Source organism: Polyodon spathula, chromosome 60 (genome assembly GCF_017654505.1).
Source record: "Polyodon spathula isolate WHYD16114869_AA chromosome 60, ASM1765450v1, whole genome shotgun sequence".
Taxonomy (NCBI): domain Eukaryota; kingdom Metazoa; phylum Chordata; class Actinopteri; order Acipenseriformes; family Polyodontidae; genus Polyodon; species Polyodon spathula.
Window position 1 is genome coordinate 762,991 of NC_054593.1, and position 18,546 is coordinate 781,536.

Genomic DNA, 18,546 nt, shown 5'->3' on the forward strand with positions numbered 1-18,546 from the left:
CACTTGTAAGACCTCATCTTGAATATTGTGTGCAGTTCTGGTCACCTCGCTCTAAAAAAGATATTGCTGCTCTAGAAAGAGTGCAAAGAAGAGCGACCAGAATTATTCCGGGCTTAAAAGGCATGTCATATGCAGACAGGCTAAAAGAATTGAATCTGTTCAGTCTTGAACAAAGAAGACTACGTGGCGACCTAATTCAAGCATTCAAAATTCTAAAAGGTATTGACAGTGTCGACCCAAGGGACTTTTTCAGCCTGAAAAAAGAAACAAGGACCAGGGGTCACAAATGGAGTTTAGAAAAAGGGGCATTCAGAACAGAAAATAGGAGACACTTTTTTACACAGAGAATTGTGAGGGTCTGGAATCAACTCCCCAGTAATGTTGTTGAAGCTGACACCCTGGGATCCTTCAAGAAGCTGCTTGATGAGATTTTGGGATCAATAAGCTACTAACAACCAAACGAGCAAGATGGGCCGAATGGCCTCCTCTCGTTTGTAAACTTTCTTATGTTCTTATGTTCATTCCCAGGTCTTTTGAGTCAGCTCAAGTTTTTTTTTTGGAATCAAACTCTATGTGAATGAAACATGCTGAAGATTAAACATGCACACATAACTGGACAATATGAAGTAAAGCAGAAATTAGATTAGGGCCACTCAACTCTGGTGGCCCACAAGATCCAGTCGTGTTGTCATTTTAAACACAGCGCAGGTTCTAAACTAGTGCACTGAACCTGTTCAGAGGCAATAGACCCATTTACAGCATATTGGAATGAAGTCCAGGAATGGAATGGATCAAGGGCCAGAGCTGAGTGTTTCTGTTTATCCCTGTGGCAGAGCAAAGCTCTGCCCTTTAAATTGGCAGGGATGGGGTTAACTTCCCCTGCCTGCCTGGGTTTATTATGTTCAGGTGGCTGGGGTTGATTAGTTGATTAGGTTGATTAACGATCAATCAGCGCCCAGCCACCTGATATAAAAGGAGGCCTCTGCTTCTCATTTGGGGAGAGGGAGCTGAGGAAGCAGGTTGTTTTTTTTTGGTTGTTTGGAAAACTTGAATCCAGTGAAGGCATTGCCCAGCCTGGAAACTGTTATTTTTGTAAATTTTGTTTTTTGTCTTTCTTTGTGTTTAAATTGTTTTGTTTTGGCCCTTGTGCCCTTTCATTTTGTGTTTATTTATAATAAAAGTATATTTGTTTGAACTGCAGTCTGTCTCTGGGCCTCTATCCACTCGCCAGCCTGCCACATTTGGTGTCAGAAGTGGGATAGCGCCACCTAGAGGCTCAGAGCAGTATTTTTGTTTTGTTTTGTGGCATTTTTGGGATAATTTTTTTTTTTTTTTTTTTTTTTTTTGAAAAAAAAAAAAAAAAAATGGGAAAGAAGAGCAGACAGCGGCAAAGGCAGGAAAAGCAGCAGCAGCTGAAGAAATGTAAGCTGCTGCAGCCACCGCTGGAGGACCCGGCCAGCCTCTTCCCCTGGTGTTCCTGGTGTGGGAAGGAGGACCATCGTTGGCGGTCCTGCCCAGACGTGCCACCGGCAAACTGGTGTGGCCGGTGTGAGGAGGACGGCCACAACTGGGCAGGATGCCCCTACAACCAGGCCCAGGAAGAGGTGCCGTGTTCACCCCGGGCATCAGGGGCCACCCCACTACCTCCAGCACCACCACCTTCACCACCGTCCCAGGAGATCTGGGACTGGTTGATGCACCCTGAGGCAGACCTCGTCCACGATCTCCCCATAGTTATCAACACGCTGTGGCGTCGAGATGGGGAGAGGTGGGAACAGTGGGAGGAACAGCACCACCCGGCCTCCTTCCCAGAGGTTGCCCTCATGGTGGTTAATTACCTGGCTGTAGACATGGGAGATGCCCCGGTCACTCCAATAAAGAGGGGTGAGCCGCCTTCCCGAGAGCCAGAGAGGGGTGAGCCGCCTTCCCGAGAGCCAGAGAGGGGTGAGGAGCTGCCGTCGCCCCCAGAGCCAGAGAGGGGTGAGGAGCTGCCGTCGCCCCCAGAGCCAGAGAGGGGTGAGGAGCTGCCGTCGCTCCCAGAGCCAGAGAGGGGTGAGGAGCTGCCGTCGCTCCCAGAGCCAGAGAGGGGAGGAGGATCTGCCGTCGCTCCCAGAGCCAGAGAGGGGTGAGGATCTGCCGTCGCTCCCAGAGCAAGAGAGGGGTGAGGAGCCTCCGTCGTCCCCAGAGCCAGAGAGGGAGGAGGAGCTGCCGTCGCTCCCAGAGCCAGAGAGGGAGGAGGATCTGCCGTCGCTCCCAGAGCCAGAGAGGGAGGAGGATCTGCCGTCGCTCCCAGAGCCAGAGAGGGAGGATCTGCCGTCGCTCCCAGAGCCAGAGAGGGGAGGAGGAGCTGCCGTCGCTCCCAGAGCCAGAGAGGGAGGAGGATCTGCCGTCGCTCCCAGAGCCAGAGAGGGAGGAGGAGCTGCCGTCGCTCCCAGAGCCAGAGAGGGAGGAGGAGCTGCCGTCGCTCCCAGAGCCAGAGAGGGAGGAGGATCTGCCGTCGCTCCCAGAGCCAGAGAGGGGAGGAGGATCTGCCGTCGCTCTCAGAGCCCCAGAGCCGCCGCCGCTCAGAGCCCGAGAGGGAGGAGCCACCGCCGCCGCTCTCAGAGCCCGAGAGGGAGGAGGGGTGAGGAGCTGCCGCCGCTCTCAGAGCCCGAGAGGGAGGAGCCACCGCCGCCGCTCTCAGAGCCCGAGAGGGAGGAGCCACCGCCGCCGCTCTCAGAGCCCGAGAGGGAGGAGCCGCCGTCGCCGCCACCAGAGCCCGAGAGGGAGCCGCCGCCGCCGCTCTCGCCACCAGAGGGAGCCGGGCCGCCGTCGCCGCCTCCGCCACCAGAGGGAGCCGGGCCGCCATCGCCGCCTCCGCCACCAGAGGGAGCCGGGCCGCCGCCGCCGCCTCCGCCACCAGAGGGAGCCGGGCCGCCGTCTCCGCCAGCCCCTCACCAGAGGCGGCAACGGCCCGGCCGCCGTCTCCTCCTCCGCCACCGCGGGGAGCCGCGTCCGCCGCGCCTCCAGCCGCCGAGGAGCCGGGCCTCCTCCGCCCGCCACGGAGAGGCGGCTCCGCCTCCGCCGCCAGAGGGAGCGTGCCTCCGCCGCCGCCCCGGAGGGAGCCGTGCCTCCGCCTCCGCCGCCCAAGCATAGCGGCGGCCTCCGCCTCCGCCGCCGAGGGTAGGCGTGCCTCCGCCGGCAGCGGTCTCCGTGCCTCGGCACGCCGCCGGCAGGCGGCGGGTCTCCCTCGGCCACGGAGGCGGAGGCCGGTCTCCCCGCACGGCGGCTGCGCCCTCCTCCCGCTCGCCGCCACGCGAGTGGTCTCCCGCCGCCGCCTCCGCCCGTGCGCTCCGCCGCCAGAGGGAGCTCGGCCACGGAGCCGCCGCGTCTCCCTCGCCCGCCAGAGGGAGCCGGCCCGGTCGGCGGCCGGAGCGGCGCTCGGTCTCCAGCCGTGCCTCCGCCGCCTCGGCGCCGCCCGCAGCCGCCGCGGCGGCGGCCTCTCCGCCTTGGCACGGAGGAGCCCGCCGGCCGTCCGCCGGCCGCCGCCGCCTCCGCCACCAGATGGAGCCGCCGCCGCCGCCTCCGCCACCAGAGGGAGCCGGGCCGCCGCCGCCGCCAGAGGGAGCCGCCGCCGCCTCCGCCACCAGAGGGAGCCGGGCCGCAGTCGCCGCCTCCGCCACCAGAGGGAGCCGGGCCGCCGTCGCCGCCTCCGCCACCAGAGGGAGCCGGGCCGCCGTCGCCGCCTCCGCCACCAGAGGGAGCCGTCGCCCGGCCGCGGCCGTCTCCCGCGGCCCGGCGGCGGTCAACGGCCCGCCGGCGGCCGGTCTCCCTCGGCCCGGCGCGGCAACAGCGCTCGCCGTCGCCGGCGACCCGGTGGCTCCCGGGCCCTCCGCCACCAGGGGGAGCCCGGCCGTCGCCGCCTCCGCCACCAGAGGGAGCCGGGCCGCCGCCGCCTCCGCCACCAGAGGGAGCCGGCAGCCGTTGCCGCCTCCGCCACCAGAGGGAGCCGGGCCGCCGCCGCCGCCGCCTCCGCCTCCAGAGGCAGCCGGGCCGCCGCCGCCGCCGCCTCCGCCACCAGAGGGAGCCGGGCCGCCGCCGCCGCCTCCGCCACCGCCTCCGCCACCAGAGGGAGCCGGGCCGCCGCCGCCGCCTCCGCCACCAGAGGGAGCCGGGCCGCCGTCGCCGCCTCCGCCACCAGAGGGAGCCGGGCCGCCGTCGCCGCCTCCGCCACCAGAGGGAGCCGGGCCGCCGTCGCCGCCTCCGCCACCAGAGGGATCCGGGCCGCCGTCGCCGCCTCCGCCACCAGAGGGAGCCGGGCCGCCGTCGCCGCCTCCGCCACCAGAGGGAGCCGGGCCGCCGTCGCCGCCTCCGCCACCAGAGGGAGCCGGGCCGCCGTCGCCGTGCTACCTTGGAGATTCGGGGCCCCCTCAACCAAAGAAGGCTTGGGGGCTCCGACATCAACCCCGCCCACCACCACCCACCATAACAGCCCACCCAAGGGACATAATTGGACTCTTGGGGGGAGGGGGGTGGGGAGGGTGGGGGGAAGGGGGGAGTTGGCCGATTGCGGCCGGTGTACGTTGTACATGGGGGGAGGTGTGTGGCAGAGCAAAGCTCTGCCCTTTAAATTGGCAGGGATGGGGTTAACTTCCCCTGCCTGCCTGGGTTTATTATGTTCAGGTGGCTGGGGTTGATTAGTTGATTAGGTTGATTAACGATCAATCAGCGCCCAGCCACCTGATATAAAAGGAGGCCTCTGCTTCTCATTTGGGGAGAGGGAGCTGAGGAAGCAGGTTGTTTTTTTTTGGTTGTTTGGAAAACTTGAATCCAGTGAAGGCATTGCCCAGCCTGGAAACTGTTATTTTTGAAAATTTTGTTTTTTGTCTTTCTTTGTGTTTTAAATTGTTTTGTTTTGGCCCTTGTGCCCTTTCATTTTGTGTTTATTTATAATAAGTATATTTGTTTGAACTGAAGTCTGTCTCTGGGCCTCTATCCACTCGCCAGCGTGCCACATTCCCCTTCTAAGAACGTGTCATTTCTGCACATGTAATTCAAATGGCAGTACCTTCCAATGGGGGAGCAGTGTTCAGAACCTGGGTACTGCATGAGGGTCATTTGCTAAAGCAGAAGGAAACACACCACATTTACTCCCATGGCATGAATAGAATGTTACCCCTCTTTAGGTATACCTGATAGACTTTCTTGTCTAGAGCAATGCATGTCCTCATAGTATAACACTGAAGCATGGCAGGATGTTTTATTACCAGATACACCACAGAAGTCTGTTGGAGATGCTCCATCCACTATTATGTCAGCAACATGCTTTCAACATTTCCAGGCATTTAGGTTATGAAAGGGGGTTACGAACAAACACAACTACAATGCAGTTTAGAAATATGCACACACACATAACTCACCTTTCAGTTGCGCTGTGCTCTGGCTCTTCAGTACATCATCGAAAAGCCTCCTGGCATATTCAAGACGTGCATGAAACAGGTTGAGCAAAGATTAGTTTTGCCATCATTGAGTTTAATATCCACCTTTTCCATTCTGGATGCTCACCACGGTAATGGCTGCCACTGCCATAGCTTTTACAGACACAAATACCCACAGGTGGGTTGAATGGATCAACAAGGCGGCATTGGCCCACTTTAACCATTCAGGTGTGTTTTAAGTACATGTGGGTTACTTGTTAGTATATTATTAAATGTGATAACTATGGATAACTACTTTCACAGGAGAAAGCTCATGTACTTTCATATCTGTTCTGAAAGTGACATTTAGCTTACAACATTAGCATATATGTGTAAATTAGACCAAATGCAAATGCGGTGTTAATTCTCAATACAGGTTTACTTGAAAAGAAAAGAAACAGGGGGTTCCTGTTGGGCAGCAACAACAAACAGCGGCAGGACAAAATAAGACAGACAAGACAAAGGAACTGGACACACAACAAATCCTGCATTGCTGCAGGTGTCCGGATCGCTATTATTGCTTTATTATAGGTATGTTGAAGCAATGTAAGTTATACTGATCGGTTTAACTAGTTACCTTCCAGAATTAAATACAAACGCATACTATCTTCACATTTATGTCGTTTACAGTAATAAGCTGTAATTTCTACAAGCTGTTTCCCCGTGTATTCCACACCCCCATGCTAGGTGCCGGTATCGCGTTCACTAATCCTGCACGTTGCTCTCAAAGCCCCTCTCTCACGGCTGCTCTTCTATTGTTTACAGTGCGGCTCTGCTCCAGCGCAGCCCCTTGATCAATCTGCAGCGGATGCGCAGTCTCCCCGCCCAGAGCATGCGGGACCTCTGTTGTCAGGTCCAGTTGCGTTCAAGCAGTTTGCCATACTGGGGCAGGTTTTGCGCGCAGACTCACGTCATTTGACGCGAGGTCGACGTAGGCTCCCAAAAGTCTGCGCGACATGAACGCAGCCGCTGCATGCGACACAGGACCGGTTGATAAAGGACTACACCAACTCTAACATGGGGGAGGGGGGTAACCTGAAATCAAGTTGCATTCACTGGGAAAAGTATAGAGCTACAAACAGTTCTTTTACGCTGTTACAATTGGAAGTGTTGTTTAATTTGAAATAAAAGGTTTCCGTTATCACAATTCCCTTTGCGGTTCGTATTAGATGAATTGCCAGACCGCGCTGCGCGGTTTGTGTTTTGCGGTTGGTATATCCCTGGCTGTTCTGTGGGAGGCAGAGCCGCTCAGACACTGAGGGAGAGCAGAGAGGAGGTAAGCGAGGCTTTATTGAGTTTACAACGTGTTTTCAAACTACAGAAAGCTGTTATCTGGTGTTATTTTGGAAGGGCCGGGTTGGTGTGGGTAGGAGCGCTTTGTTTTGTGTGTGTTGTGTTTGTGAAGCGGCGGGCCCAGTGCTGACAGATTGGCGGGTTTCCAGACAGATTGTTCTTGGGTTGAGAAACTCTCGCGAGTAAATATTGTCTTTGGCGGTCTGGTTATTTTTGTCCTGCAGGGAATTCAGAGACTAGCAATCGGGGATTTTTAAACGAAATCAAATGTATTTTCCGTAACAAACAATATTTCACTGCCTCGAGGGCGTTGAAGTGTACCGTAATGATGGTAATATGAGCGCTTCCAAAACGTGAATACTGTGCAGATCCCATCGTTTCACACTTACTGAACACGCAGGGGAAACCGGCTTTCTGTCCATTTAATGAGTTTGAAGTCATTTAAAACATACTTTAAATTTAGTGTATCTGTGTTTTCTTTACTAGTTTTGTTCTGCTGGTATCATTTAAAACACTGAGGGAGACCTCGATTCCAAACTCGTGTTGTGGAGCCTCACACAGTGTTTTTAATATTGCTGTGTGAAAGAAACACGTTTTAATTTTGCTACAGGATATCTGGTGCTACACGAGGCTAAAATAAATACCAGTTTACAAGCCTTTCTTTCAGACAGTGTTGCACTTTCTTGATCACCTGGGGAGTGAAATTGTCCCCTCCCCTTGAACGTCTTCTTTCACAGTAATTTAAACTGTATTCTTGTAATCTCATAGTGCTGTAAAGCAAATAATATATGAAGTATAAAGTAAATCTCTGTTCTCCTTGAACTAGACTAACACATTTTGAGATGTGGAGTGGCTGCTAACGGCTCTCATCTGAAGAGAAGAAAGGACACGTTCACTGACGAGACGGTCAGAGCGAGTGACTAGAGCCGGGCTGCACACCCCACTGACAATACCTGAAGTGAGCTTCTCTTTCTTTATTCATTCCACTTTTAAATCAGTTTCGTACTCGGCTTGTTGTCTAATTGTAGCTGAGTGTGTCAGAACAGTTAATGTGTTGCTTGGCAGGATTGGGACTGTGTGCAGTGCTTTCTTTATTGTTGTGACATTTTTGCTTAATATTACAGAAACGTATCTGAAATGCTACGAGTTTAGTCTCTGTTGTTGTCACAGATTAAAAAGGGATGTTCACTTGCTTTTAGATTCATTTCTCAGATCTTTTCCACGACTCATTTGTGACTTTCTTAAATCAGCAATCTTATGCAAGTTATTGCTTTGCACACAGAGGTGCCTCAAATCTATACTGGCAGTAACATTCTAAACATTTAGTCTTGTTTGTAATAAGTAAAAACATTAGAAGGGCTATTCCATGAAAAAGCAACATTTTTAGAAGTCCGTCTTCCATACGCTTCAGGTATCAATGGTAGATGAATGTTTTAGTCACACATCCTGTAAATGCGTCACGTTTTGACTCTTTGGGTTTGTGATACCAAGTTCCTGATAATACATTGTCTTGCGATAAAGGAAAATATTTTAGTGATTCAAAATAATGGTGTTTAAATAAAACCAAATGTCACAGCCCTAACATTTCCTTGGTAAAGTTTCTATAGAAGTTGCATACTATATTACATTTTGTTCAAACTTTGTTTGCAAAGCTAACTTTGAAATATATGTTATAGTATAAAAACGTTGACCCTTTCTTAATAGTAAGTGCCCAGATTAATGTTCTGGACGTGGCTGTTCTGGTCTTGACTGGTAGTAAACTTGATGATATTGCAAAGTAATCCCATGTCTTCTCATGCACAAGCTCAATATTAATTGTAATCACTGAAGGGCACCATAGCACTTTGTCATGAGACCATATGAACAGATCACAAGACCAAACAATCCTGTCGCTCATTTTAATGGGGATTAAAGTGTTTTTCTTTCATGTTGACGCTCCTCCTTAGTAAAATGTCCAGCACTGTGCAGTGGCGCTAGTTACAATGACACAGTTCGTGGCAATGTGCTGAAAGCACGCGTACGCTCAAATACACGTACCTTTAAACTGAAGTGACATCATGTTAGTTCAGTCACTTCATTCAAAGCACTTGGATTGCACTTTGCATTCTGCATCTCGTTATTATAACAATTCAGGACGCACTTCAAGAAGTTTTATTTATTTCTGTGCAGCTTACATGTTTTTATTTAATATGGGTGCACTGATAACACTATGTAACACAATTTTTGTTCCTGGGTAGTAAGTGTTATTTCCTAATTGCTTATGCCTCAAAAGTATAGAAAATGGCTATTCCCCACAAACTTTGCTTTTGTGACCAGGACAGTGATATTTCAAAATATCACTATTTCCAATGGGAAAACGGGCAAATGTGTGTCTTTTCGTTCACATAAAGTCAGAAAAAACAACATATGAATCCAAATTCACATGTATTTATACTAAAGTAATACAAAAATGACTACAAAAGATTTAGAAGTGAGTAGTTTTTCGAGATTTACGATTATACTGTATTTACTGTAAAACTACTCACTTCTAAATCATTTGTAGCCATTTTTGTATTACTTTAAATACGTGTTAATTTGGATTCATATGTTGTTTTTTTCTGACTTTATGTGAACGAAAAGACACACATTTGCCCGTTTTCCCATTGGAAATAGTGATATTTTGAAATATCACCGTCCTGGTCACAAACTACGCAGGAACAAAAAAAAAAAAAATTGTTACATGGTGCAATCAGTAGTCTATCGGCATGGCGCTGATATAAGGGAAAAAAAAACACCGATATTCGTGCTTGATTCTTTTCCAGTGGAGAATTACGTTTTTGGTCAGGCATGCTTACTAATGACGCAAGAACATTGCGACACTCGTCCCAGTGCTGTGAAGGTGTGATCATCCTCATTGAGACACTCATTGTCCCAGTGCTGTGAAGGTGTGATCATCCTCATTGAGACACTCATTGTCCCAGTGCTGTGAAGGTGTGATCATCCTCATTGAGACACTCATTGTCCCAGTGCTGTGAAGGTGTGATCATCCTCATGAGCGTGCCCTGTTGTTTTGTGTTTGTTTAAATGTTTTATTTACTATTATTTAATAGAAAGAACTGAAGGCCGTAGCGTTTCAGTTGTGCCCCGCCAATACCTGTTTGTTTTGGTTTTGTGTTTCTGGTCTGACATCACCCACTGCAGGTCATTTTGTTCACAGTGTCCTATTAAAAATAACACCTCTGCAATCATTTTAGTCTTGATGGAATGCAGAAAATAACTAAACAGATGTGGCAGTGAATTAACAAAGTGAAACAAGTCAGAGTTTTAGCTTTAAAACGCCTACATAAGTTGAGATTTTTTTGTGCATTTTAAAATTAACACGAGAACCTCCAAAATTTCTGACTGGTTACAGCCGCCACAACGGTTCATTTAGTGTCTATTTTAACACAGCTTCGATATGTCAACCAAAAAAAATCAGGTAGAACTTCATATTTTTATTTATGAACACCATATATAACATTTGCACAGCAAAAACACTGTAGATACATTTTTTCCAAAAAGAGGACATATACATGAATATGAAACACTAATGAACAATGTAATAAAATGAACATTAGACAATAAACTACTGTGTACACATGTGTAGAAAGTTGCCTGCACATACAACATTGCAAAAAATAAATAACTAGTTATAAAAATAGCATAAAACAAAAATATAACAAGCGACGTGAATGCGCTTTGAGGGAAACAGAGTTCAAAGGCATTAATCTATTACAGCTGTCTAATTAGTACAATCCACACAGAAAACACACTTTTCAACTTTTACCAGCGCAACTTTAATTTTAATAAATAAATTTAATGTTTAAACAGACCTGCAAAATCCTAATTTTATTCTGCAACCTACCTGTGAAAAATACGTAAATTTACTGTGATTTAAGTAGACCACTATTTATAAGGAGTGCAGCCAGTCTGTTTGGGGCTGCTGAAGAGTGAAGAGCCTGGTTGGGAGTGTGTTCAACCGTAAAAAAAAAAAAAAAAAAAAAAAAGGTAGTGTTAACCTTTGTGTAGTGTTTGTGTGTTCAGAGGTAAACAGCTTAGCTGTCCTGTTGTTAGTTTAGGTTCCTGTTGGTCTTTTAGGGGGAAAAAAGAGCTAGGTGTTTGTTTTGTTTATTTATTTATTTATTTATATTTAGTTTTGGTGTAAATATTGAAAATAAAGCACAAGCGCTTTGAAATTCCACTTCTGTGTCCTGGGTCCTGTTTTTAAAGGGGCAACGAACTACGGAGAGGTGCAGCTCATTTACATCATATGCAGTAAAACACTGCAAATCTGAACATCAATAAAGTGATGCCTCTGATTTCCCAGCACAGTACTGGTGCTGCAGAACACAGCCTGCAGAGCTGAATCAAAGCATTCTGCAAAACACACCCGCTACAGACAGAGCTAACTTTGTTGCTGGTATTTAATAAATAGTTGCTGTTTTCGAAGATGCTGCTCCCCTAGATGTTTGGATTGCAATGTTTTACTGTGTTCTATGTATAATATGTATCTTTGTAAATACCCCCAACATTTAATCTCAACGTTGTGTTATAAGCCATTACAAAGAAACATTTTCAAGTATAATGTCTACATATAGGCGTGTTAGTGATATGAGCAAGTTTCTGAAAACAGTGATTTAATTTCCTGCAAAGGGTGAAAGTGCTCTTTTAATGAGATTCTGTAAGTTTCAGTAGTTTGACATGTACAGCAGTAGCTGACAACAGTTACATCATTATATAATAATTGGATTGTTAGGGAACTTGGAAATAAATTACCTGCTTCAAAAATCATGCTGTTAGTTGGATGGGAAAATGTTTATTTGCATGTAAAGCATTATATTATGTGAAGATTGGAACTAAGTTTTAGGTTACCAATACTCAGGATAATTCAAATTAATAGTAGAAGATGCTGAACTGAAAAATGCTGTCAGTCTGTCTGCTGGGTAGATTGTCTGTGGAAGGTTCCCAGCCCAGAATGAAGAAAAGGAGACTCTCGCTCTCTAAACTAGGAGGGCTATCCTTGCCTCCTCTAGAGAAATATTATTTGGCTGAATAGCTATATTCGGTGCAATACTGGAATTTCAAAAATGTTAATGCCGGATATACTCACATGAAACCATCTGGAAAACTATCTGACTATTCACTTGTCACGAAATCCGTGGGTTCAGATTTCTTTACATACTCTTTCCATATCGCTCAGCATATACTCTTATCTCAGGGGAGATGTTAGGAGGACAGAGATGATATTACTGCTAGTTGGGTATTGTTCCACACTGGACCCGCAATATATCCAGATGACTAATATACCACTCAAGAAATTGACAGACTCATGTATTTAAAGTTTTTTTACGAATCGGAGTATGATCAGTACTCCTTCGGTTTATTAACGGTTAAATATTGGATAGAGTAGTTACAGGCTACTTCGTATCCCCAGCTGACAGACACACTGGGTAATCCAGAGTCTTAACAGATATCAACGTTAACACTTTAATACATGGATATATGATGTATTCAAGGCCGACAAGCGGGCCAAGAACATGTCACTTAAAGTACCCAATGGTCTATTTCAGTACATTCAACAATTCACTCTCATTTCTAAAACATAGCGTGAGTCCCTTATAGCAATACATGGAATACATGTGAGAATAATAATAACTGATTAATGCTTACCCTTGAATATAGATCTTAAAAGGATAGGGCTGTCTTCACCAGGCAAATTAAACTGAGTTCATTCAGCTCAATTGTGTTTTGGTTTGCAGAAGATGGACCACCTTACTCTGTCTGTGATGAGTGTGGTGGTCTATTGTAATTTACCTAGGAGTTATATAGGTTTTTCATCCCATTGGAATACATGGGACGCCTCAGTTAAATCCAGTCATTAATCAGTGAGACAGTTCTTATCCATTTTACAAATAATAGTTTTTTAAAAGATCCGGACTAACTTTTCAGAATTAATAGGCGTCATATACTCAAACAAATCACATGTGTTTCAACTCTTATGATCTCACTGCTTGTTTTCCTCCGAGCCCCTCCTTTATCTGAAAAGTTAAGTGAACCAATGTTCCCAGGATCTTGGTTTATAATATAAAAACACTACTGTTATATGTGCATGCAAAACACTATTTTTATATGTGTTATATATGAGAGATGTTCTTAATATGTGACATCATCTTCTAATTGATTATATTTTACTAAATTAAGGTATGTGTTTCTTTTTTAACCTCATATTGTTTCATCATTTTATTAATGAGTCAGTTTTAATTCCAGATACCAATGTCTAACAGAGTATTTGACAAAAGATTGTATAAGTCAATTAGTTTCTCTAAGTTTAAGTGGTAATAGTTTTCATTAGAATTATTTATCCCTTAAAATTTGTACTAACCAGGCTCTGACCTGTACCTGACTTTTGAATGTACTATTCCAAGCAGTTTTTCACAATTTCTTGCTTTTTACAAAGCCAGAGTCTGTGAAAACACTCTTTAGATTTATGACCTACGAACGTCTGTTAAGCCATAATTTTTGCATATTATTTCTAGATATATTCTTATCTGTGCTAAACCACTAACTCCATAAACCCTAAATTCCAAATCTAGAAGACTTGCAGCTTTGCTGAAGTGGAACCCAAGGACATTCCTCCTTTTTGATAAGGCGAGAGGCACCCTTTTTAAATGCAGCAGTTTCAAAGAACCACATTATAAGGACTCCATCTATCATTAGACAATAGTAACAAGGTACATTACAGTATATCATTACAAACTTAACACAAAAACATAACACAACACCTTTTATATTCTATAATTCAGTGGATATCATAATGTCTAGAGGTCTTGTTGTTCAATAGAAGGAGAAAGAACCTGTATCATTTTCCCATTCAATCAATTATCGAATACTGCTCCAGCTTTTAATCTTCTTATCACTAAAGTCATGAACAAGCAAGAATACTTGTCAGTTTTAAATAATATGTTTTCTATTATAGCAAATACTTAAAACATATTAGTAATCTTATGAAATCAAATAATTATTTTTAGTTTCAAATATCATGTTATCTAAAAAAGGGGTTAATCATTTATTTTATTAATTTATAATACCTTTGTGTCTAATTACTATTCTTTAACTATTATGAACTATAAACAGTATCAATTAGCACTGAACCTGTTTCATTATAAGATAATCTTTCAATTAATTTACTTCAGTTTAACAGTTGCTCCTAGAATTTATAATATCACTTTATTTCTTTGGTGATTCCGTCTAGGATTTAAATACAAACATTAACCAGTATAACTGCATTCGACTCTTATATTTTTATAATGACTGAACTAGGCTTGACACTGTTCTTTGTTCATACAAAATCCAGCCGAGACTGTTTTTTTTCTTAAGATTTTGGTTGTTCAAGGATTAATGTTAATTTGTTGTGATAAAGAATCCCTTTCTTATCTTATTTTGTTGAAACATAAATTTGTAAATTAACGTTCACTTTTTAGCCAGAATGGTGCTTTTTATCAAGTGTCATGCTTTCCAAAGATAAGATATACAAGTGGTAAATCATTCATTATATATTTTCTTAGAAATTCCCATTTTACTAAGTACTTAATTAAAAACATGCGTAGACTGACCTATTTCATGGAACAAGAGAGCCATCTACTAGTGGTACAAGGATACTCCCTCTTTATCCCTCCTTCCAAAAAGCCTCTAACACTTCATTTTTATATCAAAGTTCATTCCATATTTTAAATTGCCTAGTCCATGTTCAGGGTATCCCCATGTTCCCAGCAGGATTCAACTTCTGTGCCTGGTTCAGCTCTGGTTGGTTCCAAAAATACCATCACAGGTCTCTTTATCCAAAGTTTAGCATCACAGGTGTGAGACGCCATCTTCCTCACCTTGTACCTACAAGATACTTGGACACGCTTAGCTGGGACACCTTCTACACATTCCAATTTACCTAGATGTGCCCATTTCACTAAGTGACCTCATTCACAACTCATACACTCAATCCACTTAATATCTTTTGGGTTTACATTTAAATGAGAGAAAAAACTCCTGTAGAATCATTGCATTCAAACAAGATATTACAGTGTTTAGCCAAATGATGCAGGCTGGACAAAGTCTGGGCCCAGTCACTGATGACTTGCTTTGGCACATATTGCATGCACACATAACAAGAGGATTGTGTTTTAATATGTGTGTCAGGGTTACTTATGCACCATGTACAATAGTTCTGGATCTGTACACATTGTTACTATACATTTCTTTCTGCTCACACAAGGTCACTTTGCGAGGTATGCCTTCCATCCAGAATACTGAAGAAGGCCAAAACTCACTGCTGTTCATATTTTCTGGTATCCAATTGCTGTTCTGCCTCACATCATCAGTTAGCAGACACAATACAACTGAGTCTAAATCAGTTGATGAACCATGAGCCTTAGCTGCTGAGATCCTCCATACAAAGGGATTCAATGTTTTACTGACCAGCTTAGCTGATTCAGCGTCACTAGCGACACACTCCTAACTGGTCCTAAAAAAGAGGTGTTAGAAATCATTCATATATGAACCATGATGTAATGGGGATGGTAGACGCCCATTTTAAGGTGTTTTAAATAAGTCTCCAACAGCCAATCAGGGATGATTTTATATCCTTTCAAAACAAAAGTAGTTAGATAGACAGAACGCTAGATGAGTGAGATTTTTTTTTTCTCTGTCGGGAGATTCGGCAATCGCAAGTACAAGCTTACCAGAAATCAAACTAAAACTGTAAACCCAAAAATAAATTAGCAAAATATTAAATGTCATGAAATATTCATAGGATAAACATTAGACGACTGTTGAGTCAAAATGCATTTCACTGAAGCCCCAGGCCAAGAGAAATTCCTTTTTATTATTTCAGTGTCTTCGGTTTGGGTTTAGATGACTGTATATACCATGATTTTAAAGTGCAGCATTACCGGAGAGCAGACTACGTTGCTTTACAGAACCAGGAATGCTTACCAACTGTGGCAAAGTGGTTTGCAGTGTGCAGGTGCAGAAGTGATGTGGTGTGTAATTTTCAGACAAAGATTTGTAATCCAGTTGATTTGATTTTTAGCAATCCAGGTCTGATGACCAAATAATGATCCCCAGCAATACACAGCAGTGCATAGCGCATGGGGTAAATAATAACGGGTTTGCAGTCCCAAATAATACACGCAAGTATCCTTCCCACAATGTACAAACACAGTCACCAGTCCTGGGTGCGTGCTGTAGTGCTCGTGGTGGGTGATACAGTTTATTGTGTGACAATAGTGCAGTGCTGTTCCGGGTTTTGTGCTGGCTCTTGGCGACAGCTCCAGAACGTGTTAGCCATCTATTAATACAACAAGAAACAATTATAGACAAAACAAACACTCCCGATAAATGATCATGATATACTACAGGTCCTTCTGGGTTATTTTCTCATAACCGTGCTGTCACACATGACCCCTTGGTAAACGAATGCAGCTGCCCCTCCAATCTGCGACTGCCACATCATTTCCCTTCCTGGCTGAGTTAATGCACCAGAGTTCCAGCCCCTTTCTAGCTGGCCGACTTCTCTTGAACCCTGGGAAAGAACAGTCAGGCCAGCACGTCCAAGGTACTCTGTTCTTAGCGCCCTCACAAGTCGGGAGGGAGATTTACGACCAGGAATCACTGTATTTCTGTTGACAGATCTATAAGATGTTGAACTTATTCAAAATTCTCAAAATTTGAGCGATGGTACAAATTATATTTTAAAAATGTGGTTTTTTGTAAAGGCTTTTCTTTTTTTTTTTTTTTTTTTTTTTTTTTTTTTTTTACGAACCCTAAACGTCAATTTTTTATTTAGATTTATTCATGCTTAAGTATTAAACTTGAAAAGGTATATTTACGCACAACAAATATTGAATTGCCTTTTGCGCTTTTTTTTTTTATCAAAGTGAGACTTCCCCCCCCACGGGCAACAAGGCGCCTGTTTGTAACAACATACACTGTTGTAATGTAATAAAAATAATTTTAATATAATTAAAAAAAAAAAAAAAAAAAAGAAAAACCGGTACGTAAACGTCCTGGGTAATGCAGACAAACATTACGAGTGTTTGTTGTGATGATTATACATCCTACTAATATTTTCGCATTGGCTACTAAAAGCATACTTTGTACAATCGGATACAATGTAGCCTGTATAGTGAAATTTTAACATTAATGAACATAATTTTATGTAATACAATTTTTTTATATTAATATATATATATATATATATATATATATATAATCTATATATATATGTATATATATATATATATATATATACACACACACACACATAATAAATTCTTTTATATGTAAAATACAGGTACATGGATTTGTGATTATTAATTGTTCTGTTACAAAAGTTATCAATACATTTTGGGATTTTTCACATTTGTTTCCCTTAGTACGGTACTATAAATCGTTAGTCTATAGAAAGGGTTAGACTAACTTAGTCTCGTACTTAGTATCCTGTAGAGGGCAGCAGCAGTTATTTTTTGGTTCATTGCAATTGAGACCTTTTTTAGTACGCAACTGGAGACTAACTTCAGCCGCCAAGTTCGTTGCAATTGGTTAACTTGTGTACTAGTTTAGTAGGGAGCCGCATACTAACCAAGTGACACACATCTCTAAAGAGATATGTGAAGAATACAGTGAACAAGGGGTGGGGCTTGGCTGGAGATACAGTACTGAGTGTCCTTTTGCAATTCAATGCCTTTTATACCTGTTTTACTCTGAAAAGAAAATATTTTAAACAGCACGTGTAAAATAAACATTGTGTGAAAATAAGTTGGACCTGAGGTGCCTGCCAAGCGCTGAGTAAATGGACTGCAAAGGGTTAAATGTCTGATATGCATGTTTTCAGTGCTCCACTCCATTTCTGAATTAAATCGTATTTGGCACAGAACGACCACCTTGAAGTAGAAACACACAAGTAACGCAAATTACTTTTATTGTTGATTTTTGTTGATTTAACCACTTCCGCCTCTGTGTGTTTGTAGGGGGAATTTGGTTGATATGACATCATCGGGCACGCACTGCAGTTCATGGGCTATGCACACACATACGGGGCCAAAGCCAGCCTAGGTCAGTGCACAAGTGTAAACGGGGACTTAAATGATAAGAATCTTTGAATCTGATCGAGCCTAAGCCAATTCAGGTCTGAGTTGTAAGTGTAAAGAGACCAGTGGAGAACACATCATAACACTTAATTTCATTTTCTGTTTTCAGGACTTCATTATCCAGGTGAAAGCCAAGGAAGAAAGATGGAGTCTGTTTACATTAAGCTGGAGGAGGTTCTGGAATTGGTACCTATCTGCATTAAACAGGAGATGCCTGAACTGAAGCCTGTCCACATTAAAGAGGAAGAGACTGAACTGGAGCCTGTCCACATTAAAGAGGAAGAGACTGAACTGGAGCCTGTCCACATTAAAGAGGAAGAGACTGAACTGGAGCCTGTCCACATTAAAGAGGAAGAGACTGAACTGGAGCCTGTCCACATTAAAGAGGAAGAGACTGAACTGGAGCCTGTCCACATTAAGAGACTGAAGAGCCTGAAGAGACTGAACTGGAGCCTGTCCACATTAAAGAGGAAGAGACTGAACTGGAGCCTGTCCACATTAAAGAGGAAGAGACTGAACTGGAGCCTGTCCACATTAAAGAGGAAGAGACTGAACTGGAGCCTGTCCACATTGAAGAGGAGTCTATTGACTTGTTTTTTAAGGATATAGAAAACGAATCCCAGCCAAAGAGATCACAT

The 18,546-nt window shown here is 44.4% G+C and overlaps 1 long non-coding RNA gene across 1 annotated transcript; it reads left to right on the forward strand.

Moving 5' to 3' along the window:
• The first annotated feature begins 6,628 nt into the window (after positions 1-6,628).
• Positions 6,629-18,206, forward strand: LOC121307904. Its single transcript, XR_005948401.1, has 3 exons — positions 6,629-6,732; positions 7,576-7,707; positions 18,018-18,206. It is a non-coding gene; the product is annotated as an uncharacterized LOC121307904 (long non-coding RNA).
• The last annotated feature ends 340 nt before the right edge of the window (positions 18,207-18,546 follow it).